Below are 19,989 nucleotides of genomic sequence, written 5' to 3' on the forward strand. Positions count from 1 at the left end.
TATCTTGCTTTTGAGTCTCAGGTTTGTTACACGGCACCAAATGAATCAAATATATTCTAAAATGCGAAGTAAATGAACAAACGTACACACATACAGAATTACAGGCATGGAAGGACACATTCATTCATAAATAACTAATAATGCTTAAAAGCTCCTGCTGAATATTATGTTCATAGCATGAGCTTTTTCGGTAAAAATCCAGCTGTAGAAATGGATGATAAATTGTAGCTTCTCATACCAATGGCGTAATAATTACTACACCACATTATCAAAACATTATTATCACACTGCAAACTACTGAGTACTTTGTCACACTGATTTTCAGACTTATTATTATACCGCATTAGCACACTGCATTATTACAGTACAGTATCATAAAACATAACACAAGCTTACTACATCACATCATTACTTTATTACAACATATTATTATTATTATCCCAACATGTTCTCACACTGTAACGCACAGGGAACCCTGGCCTAATTTGGTTGCTGACACTGATCTTTTAACGTCCAATTTTGCCATGTAAGCAGTAGCCCAGCAGTTAGCGGCAGAGGTGAGATCTCCAAACTGACCCCCCCCTGCCGTGCCCAGTCAGGGGTCGATGAGATGAGCCCACAGTGAAAACATCACACGGGTCTGGCACATGCGGTGGCGCTGGTACGCCTGGCCGTGAATGTCAGAGAGGAGCTGTGACTGACTGATAAAGCTGCTTTATATCCTCCTCAGGCTGGCTCTGCTTCTGATCCGGCCTGGATACCGGGCGAGGATCTCTTGACAGGCGGACATCAAACTCTGAGGGATTTGCAGAGGAGGAAGCACATCATATCACAGAAACGACAAAACTGAAATAAACTCACTTTGACGCGACTCCCAAAACTGAAGTTTCGCGAACGAATGTCACGTTCTGTATGCGCATCAGAACCGCATAAAACAAATGGACCGTGAGTACAGATGGATTCCTACAAGTTAGATAATGGCAAAATGATGTGACATCAGTCAAAAAAAAGATGTCTGGCAGTTGGTGTGGTATAGAAAACACGTGGTATAGACCCCCCCCCTGAGGGGGTCTAATTTTGAGTATTGCTGCCACTGACACTGTCTGTCACATCGACTCACACCTCCCTGCACTCTCACGCTAGCTCTTGCACGCTTGCACAGTCTCTGACGAGAGTTCGACAGATTCATTCTCAACCTTGTAGCCCCCAAAGGCATGTATGCAGTAGGTGGGGGCAACAGGCAATAGTTTCCTTCACTGCCTGCCTTTTTCCCATGTTTAAGCCAGAGAGGAGTTCATCTGTCCTCACTTCCTGTCTCCTGAGTTTACGCCGGAGAGGAGCTTACTCATCAGATATGAAGTTCTGTCTCCCGTTTACAAAATGACCAGATATTGGCTACCAAGTTAATGCTTCTCAGCAGTGGCACTGGTGTATTGATTTGAGTATGAGCCTGCTGTGTTTTCTTTGTATTTTTCGCCTCCGGGTGGACACCCTTTGAGACAGAAATGTTGTCAGAAAGTGCGACTGACAGGCCTTTAACATCTACCAGAGAAGCCTGTAGGCACGACATGGCAGGGGGAGGCTGCAGTGCTAGGCGGTGATCTGAGAGGAACACACAAAATGGCTGATGAATTTGATGAATGGGCATTTATTTGTCCTTGCTTCAGGGTATGGAAAATTGTAAATATAAACACACACATAAAAAGGACATGACATCTACACTACATTTGCTTAGCAGATGTTCTTATCTATAGCGAATGACATTGTTGGCCACTGGATATTTACTGAGACAATTTTGGTGAGGTACCTTTCCCAAGGGTACAACAGCATTTGGCCACCTAGCACCTGGACCAGCATTCTTTGGGTCCCAAGCCCCACTCTTTACCACTACTCTGCACTGCTGCACCTGTATACCTGGCATGAAAAAATAGAACTCAAGCCATATTTCAGGTTTAAAGCAGCTTTGCATCCATGCCTCCCCGCAAAGGCTGATGGAGGTATTGAGCCACATCGCTGTAGATTGGCAGCCACCCTCAGGTGTGTGAGCCTGTCTGAGAGGTCCCCCCGGCGCTGGTGTGTCCCAGGCACAACAGCAACCCGCTCTGCAGCCTTGTCACCACCCGCGGCGTCACACCTGCCTGTGCCAAATCAGCCCGTCGGTACGAAAGAGCAGGAATGGACATCTGAAATGCTGGGAGAGGTGGATTTTTGCCCAGCACCTCAACACGTAGTCCCCATAGAGTACGGTCAGCGATTGCCTGATAGATCCGATGTCATGTGGCTAACATGGGGCAAAAAAGGAAAGAGATTATTAAATTCTATATAGTTAAATTCTATAAATTCTATATAGTTTTCATTCAGGTCAGGTGTCACCTGCACTGTCAGTAATGTCAATAGGCAATAAATCCCTTGCAACCATGACAACCTTTTCCCCATTGGAACAGCAAAAATGAGATGTATTCACAACACATTGCATTTCATCCTGCCATTAATGAGAGTAGCAAAGCAGAGATTCACCGAACAATACAGCCGGGACAGATATTCTATGCATCGAACGTCCATGACATTGGCTAGCTAGTTTTCCAGTCCTGGTCCTTGGGACCCACTGTGTATGCTGGTTTTCATTCCAACCGTGCTCTCAGTTAATTAGGTTTGATTGAGTCGTTAAATGAGTGCTGATCCCTATTTTAATAAACACATATATTTATTTATATCTCTGTATTTCATCTTATAGAAATTCTTTGTGAGTGAAATACCCTGTAACAGATGTGTTCACACTAATATGAAAAAGGAGAAATATAGAACTTAGCATACGTTTGTGAATATCTGCCACTTGAACAAATTCAGTACAGCTGTCAAATTAAATATAATTAGTCATTCAATTTCTTCCTCTAGGCCATATGGATAAGCTAATTATTCTTAATCAATTAAGGTGAATACTTGTTCGTATTACTAATTTGCTTAAGGGACTCAAGTAAATAGAAATAACCTCACATGTATACTTCTGTTGGAGCAAACATATTTCCAATAACCCATATCTGTAAAAGAGAACTGACAAGAAGTATTTAAGTAAAGTCGGATAAAGATCAGTACTCATGTCACAGCTCAGTCGAACCTAGTTAAATGAGAGCTCATGTGGACAGCCTGCATACACAGAGCGTCCCAAGGATCTGGACTGGGAAACACTATTCTGGCCACACTTGACAGTTCCTCCACAGAGGAACGCTACATCTGTGTAATGGCCAGACTGTGAATCCTTACGAACCTCAGAATGGATTATGTGATCTCAATGACTCACTGATTTGAACCAGAAATGGAGATCCTTTGATTGGTTCGTCTTTTGATTGGTGGATCCATTTTTTTTTCTTGATACCATTGGTTAACATTGAGTGATTGACAGCATATGTTAGCTCCACCCATCATGGGGTCTATGACGCGTCAAGCTCACATCACTAATAAAAGGCATCGAGAGCAGAAAATGCAACATTAATCACTGTAACAAGCTGCCAGCAACCTGTGTATTCCAAAAGCAGTCAAATGGTGTTTGAACAGAGACAGAGCTTGAGCAGCCACAGGTTCAGGGTAGTTCCAGGGTGGTGGAAGCAATTTATAAAGTGGTTCAGGAGGGTAACGAGCCACTCTGTTGTCCCACAGGGTGCTGTTATACAACTCTGGAATCAGGGACCTGCTGTGAATGCCACTTTTCGCTCTGACTGCCTCTTGAGTTATCCCCCTATTGTGTTAGTCTTGTGGAACAAAGGTGTTCCACAGGCTGTAAGCATTTGTGCAAGTAAAAAGGCATTTTGTCAGCATTTCTCAATTTTTGTTTTTTGTTTTTTTTTTTTTTTTAATTTTCCTGTTGATATGTTCCTCTAATTATTTGCTGACGGATTCAATTAAAGATTAATTAGCTGCACCATTCATTCATTCATTGTTTTAATGCCTAGAGCAATTAATGGAATAACTAATTAAGCTTGATTGAGAAGGCCACCCTAAAATGTTTTTCAGAGGGAGGCCCAAATAGAAAAACAGGCGAAAGAAATGCATTTACTTTTTTTATTTCAAGAATTCAGGCCGAATGTTTCCATAAAACAATTAGAGATATCAAATCCAGCTCGGTATTTAATTAACGGCTCAATCAAGCCAAAGTAATTTATTTCAGTCCATTGTCAGTCACTGTAAGTACGGCAGTATAATGTGAGTTATGGTTCCCCTTATGAGTCATTAGTGCCGTCTGCACACTGAACTCAGGTAAAGGTTGCTTTCATAGATCACTGCAGTGCTCTGCATTCAGCCCAATGTAATGCAACCATGTCACCCTTCAGGACAACTGCGAGGCATTTTTATTATTATGTTTCTGAATTTACTAGAATTCTGTGTCTGCATCATCATTTTGTTTATTCTGCTGTGGGATGCCTTTATTGCATTATGACATATTTATGTGTTGTTTCGGCTAGTGTGTGTCAGCCAAATAAATGAATAAATGAATAAAAAAATGAAGTATGTGGAGTGGGTCCCCAGGCTATGGAAAAAAAGAGAGATGTGGAGAGGTGAGAGCCTGTGATTGTGTAGGGGTGATGTGGGTTCAGGCCTGGTGTACCAGTACCAGGGTTCTGCACAGAATACGGGCCGTGGCTGATGATCAATGAGGGGAAAAGGGTGGCGTACTGATAGGTAACTGGTGACATCACCTTCAAATGTTTCCTCGGAGATCAAGGGCTAAACTTCATCATGCTAAAACGCAGACAACTTCCCCACACTCCAGAATGTGAGGAGATCAGAGATGTCATAATACAACACATGTAGTAAGAGCAAGCTAGTAATCTTTATGTTTTACGTTATTTTCTTTTTATATAATACCCAGCCACTTTGTACATTGGCCAGTCAGTGGATACGTTGGAATGTGTGTTGGAAAATGCAATATTACATGCAGTTATATGTATATAATTATATGCAATACTGTTGTGGAATGCAATAAAAAAAGAGGGGTGTGGGGGTGAGTGTTTCTGATGTGAGGTCACGTTTCCTGACTGAAGAGGGCTGTGGTGCCCCCCTGTCCTCTAAGCACGGTAGAGTAGAGCCAGGTTGAGCTCATCTTGGTGCGACCGTCGAAGTGGCACATTTGCGCTCTGCAGATGGCGCAGAGGAAGGAAGCGTCCCCCTCATGACGAGCGCTTCTGACGACAGCTGACGGACAGGTGGGGGGGTGGCAGCGCGGGCGGGGGGGGGGGGGACATCCGAACGGAGCCGAGGCAGGAAGCCGGTAATTACATCTGCGCCCCTTCTCACTTCCCACATGCGGCCCGGGCGGACGAGCGCTCTCGTCCTCCAACGGGACCCTCCCCCCGGCAGGGGCGTGAGCGGGAATTAGCAGCGTCTTCCCTTACCGCTTACCTGCTTCCCTTACGCGAGAGGAACGATGGCCTGGCGGGTAAATAAACAGCAGAATGACATTATGTCAGCTGTAAATTGAAAACAATTTGCATCGATGATTAATGACACCCCTCCTCCTCATCAGAGAGAAAAAACCTGATAAGGATATCCATCTCCCTACTCTTGGGTGAATAATAAAAAATATGATCAAATCCCAACAAACACGCAGGCATGATATAGCAAATACAGCAGTGGCCAGCAGTGTAGCACCGTGGCAAGCAGGACCTGTAACTGAAAGGTTGCCTGCTCAATTCCCTGCTGGGGAAATGCTGCTGTACCCTTGGCTGAGGTACTTAACCCACACATGCCTCAGTCAGTATCCAGCTGTATAAATAGATCACATGTAAAATTTGAAAATACTTCTACATTTGCACACCATCTATACCTGAGGACTGGAGAAAGTAGGAAGCGGAGGCCACTTGCAGCTCTGTGGGAGAGGGGAGAAGGAGAGGGAGCAAATGACTTTTGCGTGTCCTTTTTATCGTTGGTGGAAAATGGGGGGTGGGCTGACATAACAACTGCAAGCGTAAAACTCACCTGCCCCGCGGCTGCATTACGCACGGACCGCTGAAGGTCACCTGTATTCAGTCGAGCCGATCCATAAACGGATCAAAAGACAGGGGATGGAACTCGGTTAGACGTGGTATCACTGAGCATCTACTCTTTGCTGCCCGCAGCTCTGAAGGTTCAGTTCTGGGAAGCGCCCAGAACTGACCACCCTGCGGGTTGCTGAACCGCTTGCCCCCCACACCCCCCTCACATTCCGAATACACCATCATTTCACCCACAGGATGTGTGTGTGTGTGTGTGTGTTGGAGTTCGCACAGCGTCACTGTACCCCTGGGCAAGGTGTGCTACACACCAGCTCTGATACACACCAACAGTCAATCCTGCAAGAGGCAGTAGAGTGAGAGAGACAATGCAAGCAACATGCTGTTATTAGTGTGTGTGTGTGTTCCTGTCCCCTACAGAATGCTGTTCTAAAACAAAGTTTATACTATTTATTCATTTCAACTTTTACAGCAGACAAAAGCCGCCCACCTCCAACAGTGTAGTCTCCCGCTTAATCAAAAATATTTATTTATTCCCAAGCCAATCTCCTGTTTGAGAGCTACTTTTGAATGTAATGAAATGTAATATATTCTTGTCTCCCAGCTGAGGAATACCATAACAGTGTGTCTGTATTGCTCTAATGCTATTGGAAAGCTGAAACAACATAAAAAAAACTTTGCTACCAGGTTACATAAATGTTGAGTTAATGTTACATGTCAGTAGGATGGAGCCTAGAGGGTAGCTTTGTCAGACTACGGGCTCCTATGGCTTTCAGAGTGAGCACCCACACACGATTTTAGAGCCCCAGTTACGCTTGTGAAGGATAATGATATCCATATGCAGAGCGATGACTATAAATCATTTTATTATGGTGGCAAAGGACATTTTATCATTCAACGCGGCCGTCAGTCACCACACTTTCTGTGCATTCTGCCTCGAGAGAGGACGCTAGCAGGTAGTCGCACGTTACCGTGTGAACTAGAGCGACTTGCTCGCAGGCTGCTTACCTCTCATTCCCAGGAAATTCCCAATCTCTGCCTCCTTTTCACAGCACCCTTAGGATTTGTCAAGGACTTCTTCCCCCACTTCTCAATACCATCTTCCACCTCATTTATTCCTCACAGTAACCCTATTGCAACAGCCTTTTTACGCATCCGAGATTGGTTAGCAATATTCTACTGTTGAGGCTGCAACAGAAATTGTTGAAAGTGACTCCAACAATAGCCGACATTTTTGATTCAAAGCCTTTTTGTCATTGTTATCATTGAGTCCACCTTCATTCAGCTTCATTCAGCTCAGGCAATGAAATGTTTTTAAATTACTGTAGTTGCACATTATAGTGGTCATTCTGGATATGTCTAGGCCTTGAGGGTCCTTTTTTATTTTAAAAACTCTAAAGCAAATGTGAACATACTAGAACGGCGTTTTTTTAAAGCAATGATTTCTGAACAATTTCACACTCTGTGCACCATTCCTTTTTCCAAGAACCCTGTCACCATACTGTGAACTCGTTTAAATTTAGCCTACTACTTACCACTGTACTCTAACTCCAGTGATATAATCACTTAAAGAGAAGATTGCATACATTTTACACATTAACCCTTTGTACTGCTGCATATTCACTGAAGCAATACCTTGCTGATGCATACCCAGCACCACGCCACCACTGATTCACACTGGCCACCTCCTGGTCACTGCCTCGCCTCTGTGCTATTCCACACTGTTGCAACATCACACATGTATGCCAAATCCAGCACAATGTGTGCGCTCTAATCCAGTGTTTTCGCCTAAATCATACATCTTTTTTGGCCCTTAGTGCAGAGAGAGTTAGTCCTTCTCTCCCTTGCATGGAGTGCCACAAGAGCTGTGTATATGCTGAAATGGAGGACCGTTCTTAACATTCTCTTCTTCATCTGCCAGCACTATTACAGCAATTGCTTCTCTTTCTCAATAGCGTCCTGTTGAGTCGACCTTATGCTGCTTAAGTGATTGATGTTATTTCTTCTTTGTGATTGAACTGCCTGATGGGTAAAAAGTTTTTATATTTCAAAATGTAAATTCTCTCTGTCTCACACCCTTCCCTTTCCACATGGATATTCCACAGCTCCACTGAAATTAGTCATACCGTGTGTGTGTGTCTGTGCGTGCTTGTATTGCACAGGAGGCAGGCGGGAATCGTATAATATGAGATCAATTAAATTTCTCTTCAGCAATTGCAAGCAATTTGGGTTTTTTTTCTCCAGAGTATTACAGTAAAACACGTTTGATATTGATTCATACAGTGAGTTCAAAAGACACTGAAAGAGCTCGATGTCAGCATCATCAATTTACTGTCACAGGTTCTCCAAGACTCACTTTAATCATTGGCAGCTGTGAGCTACAAACAGAGGAAGCAGAAAGCTTCTCTTTATTGAATAATTGTCCAGGACTGTTTTTTTTTTCCACCGTAAAGCATGCGAACAAGGACTAATAAGGATTGCCCATGTGCAGCTGAATCTTATTGACTTGATTGTATCTGTAGAATTTCTTTCTTTCAATTTCACACTCATTCATTTTATTTATGAGGAAGAACATTTCTTTCAGTTAAAACTGGTCTCTGTTCTCTTTGTCACAGCTGAAATGACTCACGTGACCCAATCCCTTTGTTGCAATTAAAAATATTTAAAGAGCAGCACACTGAGAAACTGCAATGCTTCAACCTCCAAAACAATTAAGAAGAAAGGATTTGGCTACTGACAGATGCTCCTCTCTTCAGCTGGAAAGCTTCCTCATAATGAAGAACAATCAAAAACAGACTCAGGACTATCATCGGTTTAAAGGTCATTCCTCTGCCGGCCTTAACTGTTGCACTAACCGCTTTAACAAGTGCGCGCAACTTTTAGCTGCCCGGTGTCCACCAAACCTGTGGCACGGTTTGCACACCTGTATCTTTAATGACTCCAAGGCTCAATGCCGCATTAGTCCTCACAATCTGCCACATTGATCCTTATGTAACAAAGCAATGAACCAAAGTGCTAACCAAAGCCTGACACAAATTTGAGCTAGTTATTATTCCATCGGTCCAACTGAATTATTTTTCTCCCTCCTGCTTCCAAAGATGGGGGAGGGAGCCTTTTACCAAATTCTCTTTCAATAATCGCATCTCTCAGCCTCCATGCCGGTGAGACAGGCCTCTCACACGTGTCTACAAAGGCCAAAGCTTTGAGTCTGATCTGAGTGTTCCTGGCCGGTGCGTAATTGTACACTGGGGAACGTGCAGGGGAAAAAAAAGCATAATTGAAAGCTCTCTCTCTTTATGGGCCATGAAAGAGCAAGGGGCTGCTCGTGGAAAGAGCGCAGCGTCTTAATGATTACCTGGGCGCTCATTAGTAACCCGACCCCGGCCGCCGCGTTCTCCGGTCCGCAGCCACGCCTCAGACAATGAGCGGTGAATGGGCCGGCTTGATGAAGTGATCAAGGGGCAACATTTGAAGGAATAATTTAACGCCGAGAAAGGAGAGGCTCCGTTTCTTTCCTGGTGAGGCGGGCTTGTTGTCGCGCTGTTTGGTGCCGTCCTCCCACGCCTGTGCCAGATGCTGACACCTGTCCGTAACTAAGGCCACGTCGTGTCGCTTCTCTGGGAGTCCGCTGAGGCACTCATTCCCCCCATTCTGAAACTCAACATTCAGAGATGGTAGCTTCCAACTCCCATCCTCTAAAACAAGTCCTCCCAAACCCCCGCCATCTTGCCTTTTATTAAAAAGCTGTTTGTGGTGGGTGAACAGGTCAAGTTATGTACTGCAATGTTTTGTCAGACAGCTTGGGCCGACATGTCGAACGTGAGGGCAGACAAAGACCCGCCCTCCCATCCTCAGTCTAACCCCCCTTACACAAAACACCATTTCACATCTACACCTGCATACCATCTGCCCCAGCTATGCACATCATGCGTATGTATATGTAAGGAATACAGGCCATGTATGTACTGTCTTCATGAGCCGTGAGGAATGTTGGAAGATTACTCACAATCCAGTACTTCTTGTCCTTTTGGCTATCAGTAAAAGCTTGGTTTCTTTCTTGGCCGTACCCACATTTCCATTGGTCATCCACCAATGGAAACTGATTTAGGGCAACACCCTTCACAGAGAAGATAACAGCAGGCTCCTCTACAGAGCCTTACAGGTATTGTATAACCTAAAACAGAGCGATAAAAACATTTAGACATACAGACATAAACTATGGGGAACAGATGATGAAATAAGTACATAAAAACAGAATATGAAATGACATTACCACTGCATTCAGATCAATTAGCTGGCTAATTAATGCCATTAGATCCAGTGCTGGAGTAGTACTTTCCATGTAGGCTTAATTAGCCTGTAGAGGTGGGCCCGTTGTGAAGCAGCGTGGTGCATGACAATAGACAGAGCCATCTGAGGACGAATCCCTGTGTCTTCACTGTGAGAGCCAGAGGCAGCAGTCTGGCTCTGAAAACCAGAGTACCCCCGAATTCAGTCAAAATCACAAATCTGTCACTTTGATGGACTATGACTTAAGACTATGGACTTGACTTAATCAGAGAAGGTTCTTGAACAGAACTTTACATGAAGATCAGCTGATTATTTCGACTGAATCCAGGGGCTGATGTTTTAAAAAGGGGCTAGCACTTCTACGTCAAGGCTACCTGCTGTAATCAACAGAATAAAAGTGGAGCTATACAGGGGCAAGGCCATAGGAAGAAAATGGAAGAGAGTGGAATTGCACGTAGCCATTTGGCATGCCCCTCCTATATGCAGTGAGCACACAGAGATAGTCATAACAGCGTGTATTGCTGCGGTCTATCACGGCCCTTTTTAAGGCATCCCGGTTTAATTCTCCGATGCTAAATCAGGAGGAAACACGCTAATGACAGCGGATGGGTGCATGACATGGCCAGATGGAATGTTGAAATAGCAGACTTCTGGGAAGAGACGGAGGAAAAGAGAGAAATATAGGGGGGGATAGTTTCCAGAAGAGCTTCAAACACTAACATACCACTAGGATCCACAAGACCTTTCTGAGAAAATAATCCATCCATAAATAGGCTTGTGTCTAAACACACCTTCAGTTTCCGGTTATGAATATTTTACCCTAAGCGACCACGCAGCCTGAGTTCTGATCATTTCTGTCCAGTTCTGACAGAACCACTTGGTCATTGTTCCTTTCTGCTGGGAGAGAATATGCTGAGGTTCCATCTCATTTTGGTGTAGCATACACCGAGCAGTTTAAAGAACCAAAAATACAATATGCTAACACATTTCCTCCTTGCATAATGATGTGCATTCCACCTGTTCTCTATCTCAGCAACTGTAGGGCAAGGGCATAGATTTGCATATGGACGGTAGGGACATGTCCCTAGTAATATTTGAGCGAACTTGTTCGCATTATCTTTGGAGTGAAGTCACATTAGATAATTCCGATGTGCCCTCGGTTGTTGTGTCCCTACCAAACCCACGCCCTTGCTGTAGAGTCTCAAACTTCTTTGACACTCTATAACCTATAAAAAGCATTGTGGGCAGCTTTTGACAAATGTCCTGCAGCAAAAATTGGGAAATATGATATAAATATGATTCCAGTAACATGGTGACATCTGTAGGATGACCGGGCATCTTGTCCGGTCCATAAATACTTGCACAATCGGTGTCGCCCCGCTTTCATGCTGGTCTGGAAGGAGCTCTGATTTCACGCCAGTCTGGAACCAGGGTCTGATTCATACCGATCACGCATAGGTTCAGATTTCATGCTGGTCTGGTATGAATTCCGATTTCACGCCAGTCTGGACTTAGTTGTGATTTCACAGCAGTCTGGAAAGAGTTCGTTCTGATCCCATAAGATGTCCCGCAGCCGCACGATTAGCCTTTAAGATTTATTCATTCTCCCTTTTTATCTGAAACCTGGACCAGGCTGAGCAGGCAGTCCTGCTTGATAATAGCTCAGGTGACAGTGATGTAGTGCTGATACATATTGCATGACTCTCTCTCTTGCCCTCAGTGTTTCTCTGATGTCATCAGATTACCTCAAGAGGAAAATCGTGAGTGTGTGTAGGGAAAAAAAAATCCCACACGAGCCTGATGTATTTTGAACCCAAAGACAAATTTAATAAGACTGCATGAAGCAGGGGGTGTGAGAGTTACCATTTTGAAACAAGCAACAGGAAGATAAAGAGCATTGAACATCTGAACATTTTAAAGGGGAGACATCTGGATTCAAAATTAACAATGTGGAGGAAAGAGCTGAAACAAAATGGACTCATAAGAATAGTGTTTTCAGGTTAGTTCAGATCCAAGATGACTTACACTGGTCTCTTGTTGGAAATAAATGTACAGAAACCGACCCAGAGTCAGCCAGGGCAGGCATGATGCAAGGAAAAATATTCCTCATGTGCATTACGGACCTTTTTTAGACCATGATTTCTGAGTCTGGCTTTTTTTTTGGAGTTACATTTCTAAATATGTGTCATGTTTAGAAATTTAACTCCAAGACCCTCTGGAATCTAACAACATATGGCTAGGTACAATTTAAAACAATTATCCATAATTACTACCTGCTGATATTGGATCAGTGTAGTCCAAAAAATGAATTGATTATACAGTAACATTTTATAGCATCATTACACATCTAATAACCCAGCTCCTTTAGGTGTTTCTGTGAGATATCGCCTTTTCAATGTCCTTTTAAAAACACATTCATATGTGTGTATGTGTGTGTATGTGCATGTAACAGCTTGTTTGTGTGCTTTATCAGACGGACAGAAAAAGAGCGCATATGAAAGTAGCCAGTGATTGCAATTCCAGTGCGTGGCCCACACAAGACACTGACGGTGATTTAATATTTGAATTCATAGCTAAACCTGTCACCATGATGAAACCAGGAGCAGTTTGATTTCCTTCCGAGTATATGAAGCAGCAGCTTGAGTTTATTTATAAATAAACAATCACCTAGGGTGGAAGACTACAGGGAGAAGGAGAATTATGTAAGACAAGCAGCCCAGAGGAAGCAGGTCTCCCTTAACTTAAAATAGCCTGCTTTTGCACACTGCACTGCATTCTGTGGTCCTGTTTGTAGGTAGAATATGAATATTACACAATATGGCAGGATTAGTAGATGAAATGGTGATGAATGGTGATGGTGTCTGTGTATACATATGTCTATACATGTATGTGTGGATCTCTTCTTCACCACACACATACACACACACACACACACACACACACACACACACACAGTACATCCATTCAACAGAGGGACTGGGAATAAAATCTTTTGCCTCTGAGATTCAAGCACAGTTCCTCATCACTACCACACCACATTGCCACCCAAATGGTTAATGCAACCAATAATCGTGCACCCAACCTTAACACAGCTAAGACCTACACCTGTAAGTCTGATGCATTACCACCCATCTTGTGCATCTGCTCGTACTACATAGAATACCTTGTGAACATACCATAATGTACGTGCTCAGTGATAAACTTCATTTCTGACGCCAAGAGCAAAACCAGACAGAGCTCAACACCACCATACACAAGGGTGAATCCCCTGGTCATGTGGATTTCACACATGTGGTCGTTTGAACATTTCTGTGCAGGAAACCACAGTCTGATAGAGGGAGGTGGGGGAGGGCCAAGTGTGGGAGCAGGGAGTTAGATGAGCCAGGGCGTAAAGAGCGTGAGTCAGAATGTGTTCCGATTAATGAAAAGGCTCTTAGCCCTTAGAGTATTGTTCACAATACTATTAATTTATTCCAAAGGGTTTATTTTTGGAGTTTATTCAGAATCATTCTATTCAGAAAAAAAAAATCATTAAAAAAAACAAAACTACAAACAGAACAAGCAACTATAATGAACATCCAATAATGTATAACCCTCAAGTACTTTATCACCAGAAGCTGGTTCAGAAATATCACATGTTCAATAGTCTGTTAAACTGTTATTCAGTAATCGTGCACTTTTCCCATGAAGAGGCAATCAGAATCCATCAGGATGTCAATTATCTGCATGTTGGAGAAGCTGGAGAGGAGCTCCTCAGAAGCCAGTGACCATCTAAAAAGTGATGAATGGGTGAGTCATAATAATCAAATTTTTGATCAAGAGCACAGCTTTGGACCACAGCACCTCTTTCAGCCTGAACAGACATCGCTGTCCTTGTGAATATTTCGTTTTAATTTCATTATCGTCATTTAGCAGACACTCCTATCCAGAGCAACTTACACAGGTTACAATTTTAACATGTTATGCATTCATGCAGCTGAATATTTTACTGAGGTAGGTATAGGTTAAGCACCTTGCCTAAGGATACACCAGCGGTGCCCTGGCAGGGAATCAAACCAGCAGCCTTTTGATTACAAGCCCTGCTCCTTACCACTATGCTATACTGCCGTCCAATATCAAAAATAAAAAGAAAAATTAGCCCCTGACTCCCCCATTCTCTCAAAAAAAGGTGTTTTAATATCAGCTTTGTTAGCTGAGGAGTGTTGATGAAAAGGAATTATGTCTTTGAGTGAGGGAGGTGCATTTTGGCCCACAGCATTCTGCTAGTGTCTGCCTGGTGTCCCTTCTGATCATATGCAAAATGAATGCTCCCCACCTCGCTATATGGTTTTCTTTTAACATGAGAGACTCTGCTCTAACCTCAGAGGCAGAGAAGGGTGGGTGTGAATGAGAAGGCATGCTGTTTTCACAAATTCCCTGAGATTAATGGGGGATGTAAAGTTTCCAGTCTTTGCTGATCTGGGACCTGTTGCTCAACCTTTGGGGACTGGAAAGAAGAACATGATGCCCTGGCTGGTTTTGCAGTTCACTGGGATTAAATTCCAGTCTGAATAATCTGCATACTTGCCCACTAAATGGGTTCAACAGCACATTAACGTTTGCAATGTGCCCCTATTCCTATGGTTAAGCAACTATATATTATCCTTTTCTATTAGTGCCAGATCAGTAACAATGTTACATGTAAAATGAAAGAAATTTTTATACTATGTATCAACACTTTATCTATTTATTTTCTGTTATGTCACAACGTATATCACCGTAGCCTTGCACCTATGTACTGACATATGTCAATACTATGTAAGCATTTTGCTAATATACCTTGTTACACAATCCTTACTGTAGCCTCCTTCAAGTGTCCTTCCTTCCTAGTGTCCTTCAACACTTTCTGTAATTACATGTGTATACTTATACTTAATAACAGAGAACACTATATAATTATAAAAACACATTTGTAATGTGTAAACTGAGAGTTTACCATTTAACATTAATGAAATGATTGCAGGCTGTTTCACCATACATACAGTTTATGGTTAAACTGGCAGTTAAGGGATATAATAATGCAAACCCTACCCATGATGCACTTCTCCGTAAGCACCCCTATGTGTTTGTTATCACCCTTTTTCCTGTCTGGCCCTGATACATGTCCTATATGTATTGCTCCTCCTCGCTGATGTAATGGACCTGATTGGATTAGTGCCCAGGGACAGGACTCCTGCGGAACATGGCTGTTGCAGTTATTTTAATGAGATGCTTATAACTACTGTGGCTGCCCCCGCATCAATCCAGCTCACTTTTTCATTTGACTGGGTCTCTTGCGTGAGTGTGTGTGTCCCTGTGTGTGTGTTTGCGTGTGCGTATGTGTGTGCGTGTGTGTGTATACCCTGGAATGACCCATAGACAGACCCATATATGCATACTTGCCACCAAGGGGTCCCTTGAGAAGATTGAATGTGGCGTTCCACCCCTTCACAGACAAGAACACACTGGAAATTTCCCATAATCCATCATTCCTTCAGCATGTTTTTCTAGTCTGTTTTCAATGGCTTATTAAAAAAACCAACCATGATATGTTACATTGGTGAGCTGAGTTTGTGGAGGGCTGATGTATTGAAACAAATGGTTTCCCATGTGCATTTCTCTTTCCAGACAGAAAAAATATATATATTTCTCAGTGCCATTCTTCTTCTTCTCATTATTCTCCCCTACAAAGAGTTTCACTTTTTTAATTAAATTTTAGGAGAAAGATGTTGGAGGAGGGAGCATACTTCTTTAACAGGTACTTCAGTTTTTAATCAGGAGTATGGCATGATGATACATAGACGGCTTCTTTTCAAACCCACCTAAGAACAAGATGGTCCCATTTAATGAAGCTACAGAGAGCAAACAACCAAAAAAAGAAACATATAGATTGAGACTGGATGCTCAATCACATTTAGACAGATGTGAATCAGGTGGCACATATTTGCACTCTGACAGGGTATGAAATCAGTTGCAATGTAATAGGATGCACGGTATGAGTTGTGGCGACTGTGTTACGCAAACCAGTCTAGGGCTGGTTTGGATGTGATTTGCTGCGTGGCTGTAAGTTCTTGGGAAATATCCTGCACTTGCCCACATGTAAGACAGTGTTTAATGCTGTGGCTAATTGTGCCAGTTCCTGTGGTCTCATACCAAGGCTTGAGGAGAGGTTTTCAGGCCTCCTGAATGGGATACGCAAATCAACCCAGGCGTCTTCCAGTGGAGGTTGTCACAATCTCAATCTGTAGGGAAGTGACTAATTCAGCTTAGCGGGAGACATTCCCCCTCAATCACCGGCCTCCTTTATTGTGTCATCAGGTGGGCTTAGTGTGCAGATGGCACTGAAACACAGAGGTAGGACCCAGCTTTCTCTCAGGTATTTTAGTTCCTTCAGTGTCCAATGTAGTTTTGCAGCCCAACCCTGGTCAAGGTTGATGTAAATCTCACAGACATGTGTGCAGGCTAACAGGGAGCCTGTGGTGGTTTCGACTCCAGTCCCAGTTGGGGTTGCTGAAACACATTCCAGTCCTAAGTAATTTCACACCTGGAGATGAGCGGGACAGGATGACACCTGGTCTGGGACATGGAATCAGTTTTTTTGACTTGGTCCCCAGGTGATGATAAACCATTGTGGAAATTATGAAAATTCTCTTTTCTGAGAATAACCTCAGTGCACTTGAGGAGCAAAATACAATATCTACAAGAAGACACACACTTCAGCTGGAAATTGGCTTTGACTGGGAAGAATATGACTGTGTCATGACCTTTGGCCAGAACCTTGGCCAAGGGAAGGGGCAGGAGAGGGATATGCTCCTATATAAGGCTGCATCAATAACACCCAGTTTTCTCCTCAGAGCATTGCTGTTTCTACTTGCACAGAGCTACCGAGTAACCAGCAGCACCATTTTTTTTCTTGCTTTACATTCCCGTAATGTTATCATGTTGCTAACCCAACAACCCATGGCCCTCCCTTTCTCAATGACGTAAGTGCAGATCTTGCCAGGTAGTAAACAGTAGTGATAAGCCTCCGCCGGATCAATAACTTCTCATTTCCAATGGTGTTACTGTTGTGTTGAGTTATGAAAAGTGACAGCTGTGAACACAACCAGGGGGAATACTCAGAAGGTATTGGACATGTTTTATTCTCCTTAGTTCAAAGTCTCATCGAGATGATATGTAACTCTATGATTTCATCATATGGCAGAATTGTTTGAAAATTCAATTCGTTTTGGGAATATAAGGGTTTTCCTTCCGCGTCTATCACATCTTTCATAAAAAGGAAAAAAATAATTGTTCCCTGTGTGGAATTAGTTCTGCAGCACATGAAATCCAATGTGTTTCATGTCTTAAATATTCAGCTGACCAGAGATGCCGCCCGTGGTCTGATATGCAGACTGTATAACCTTGCAGATGTATTATATGCCCATGTTTTTTTTTCAGCATGCACATTACGTGTGCTGATTTTTGATTCCCAGGACCACCCTTATCGCCCCTGCCAGCCTACGAAATCAAACAAGCAACTAGTGGCCCGACCAAACTGAATCAACTTCAAAGACATGAATATTCATCCCTGGGACCGCTTTATGTTCTGTGCATTTCCTTTGTCTGAAACGCAGAAGCTCCAGACAGCTGCCTCTGGGCAAGACAATATTTCTTACATAAATATGATGCATAATTACAATAACTATATTCTTTATAACTTAACGCCCCAGCAGGCATTATTATTAAAACATTACAAGCTAAGTCTAATATTTTTTGGAAGAAAGTAAAGAAAAATGACGGTAAATTCGAAGGCTGTATGATCCTGGTGTGTGTGTGTGTGTGTGTGTGTAGATTCTGTTTTGTGGCATTGCAGTAGCTGTCCTATCTTATAGCAAGTTGCAGGCAGCTCTGTAACTACTTTTCTCATGTCAGTGTTAGCATTAAAAGTTGAGTCCTTCGCTATCAGCAGATGTGGTGCAGACAGTTTGGTGAATTGCTGATGCGGTAATGAATCGCCACGCTGTCTGGTTGCTGCGGATTCTGTTTCGGAAACAGAGGGCATGGGGAAACGGGGTATGTGTACAGAACACTTTGATTGGACAGTTTCAGAGCCGGGACAGAGCAGACATCTGCTGTGGGAATGTATTTGTTATTAAATTAACATGAAGATGGGGGATGTGATTATTGTGTTTCTGTGATTACGGAGAGCCTCAACCAAGTTAAAGTTGATTTGAGCGCAATTAGTTCCAAATGCTGCTTCAAAGGGCTATATCTCTGGCATCCCGGTAATTGAGTGATAGCCGTCATAGATAACCGTCATCAACTGAGCACACCGTAACCCCTTTTCAGTAACCACGAGAGGACACAGTATCCTACTCAGACAATCGGCCCATCCCAATTCGGGGGGGGATGTGACTGAAGCTGCCACATCCTGACTTTCGGGAAACAGCCGTCAAATGCTAATGGGGTCTGCGCTGATAGCTTAAACAGCTGAGGCCTATCGTTTCTGTAAAACGATGCTTGAGGATCTTCCCTTTCTAGCAGTGGCGTGGTGTACAAGTCTGGGGGCTTGATGCCAGCGAGTTGTTGGTTCAAACATTTAATGTGACACTGCTAATCCTCATAATGGATTATGTTTTTAAAGCTCCTTTCTTTGATCTTTGAAGCTCATTACGGTGAGAGGAAGGTGACTCACCTCACCCATCCTGGGTGAAGCACAGCAGCCATTTGCTGTTCATTTTGGCAGGCTACCTGAGCCCGATTACCTCAGTAAACACATCGCTGAAGGTGTAAAATATTAGGGCACACACATAAAGTTTCTCTGTGCTGAGGAAGTAGATGGTGTTTACTCTAGACAGCCTGTCTTAAATGCATTAAAACATGAAGTGAACAAATGGAAATGATTCTTGATTACATCAGAAAGTCTTCAAATAAAACAGCTTTCTTTAGTTAATCACCAATACTTTTTTCCCTCAATTCATTATCATTTGCTACTTTTGTTTCATACAGAGTAACATCTGAATGTCTGAAATGTATCCTTAACTATAAGGTGCTCGCGTAAGATATGAGGCTGTATTCCTGGAAACCAATGCAAATGTAATTCCATGGTATTTGGCACAAATTACTTTGCATATTATCATTTTCACAACATTTTGAAACTGTTGAAATTCTGGTCACATAGATGACCATAATATTGCTGCCATTTTATCATTCTGTTTTCTAGTGTGATCTAGCCTCACCTTGAGCAAAATGCCTGTAGTTTTGTATTGGCATATATTCATTACATTAGATTACACTACATTTAGAGACACTCGTCTAGATCAACTTACGTTGTTGATCTAGTAAAGCAACCACATATGAATAAGCATCAGTGCCATAGTGCTGAGATCACAACTGTGTGCCTAAATCAATATGTAAGTGCAACATACACTGTAGCATACATGACAGAGGGATAATACCATTCCAAACACAATGCTAACACATACCCTGAAGTAAACCTCCACATGATTACAAGTAACCTTGAAGTACATCTCCGCATAAATATTTTCACATAAGGGGCGCAAATGATTACACTTGGGTAGGGGGGCTATGGTGTAGAGTGAAGAGGTTGGTTTTCAGTGTGTGATGTAAAATGGCCAGCATCTCTCTTGCTCTGAGTGAAACAGGAAGCTCGTTCCACTACACAGATCCCAAGACAGGCAGAGGATGTGACCGT

This window comes from Megalops cyprinoides, chromosome 14 (assembly GCF_013368585.1).
Source record: "Megalops cyprinoides isolate fMegCyp1 chromosome 14, fMegCyp1.pri, whole genome shotgun sequence".
NCBI lineage: Eukaryota > Metazoa > Chordata > Actinopteri > Elopiformes > Megalopidae > Megalops > Megalops cyprinoides.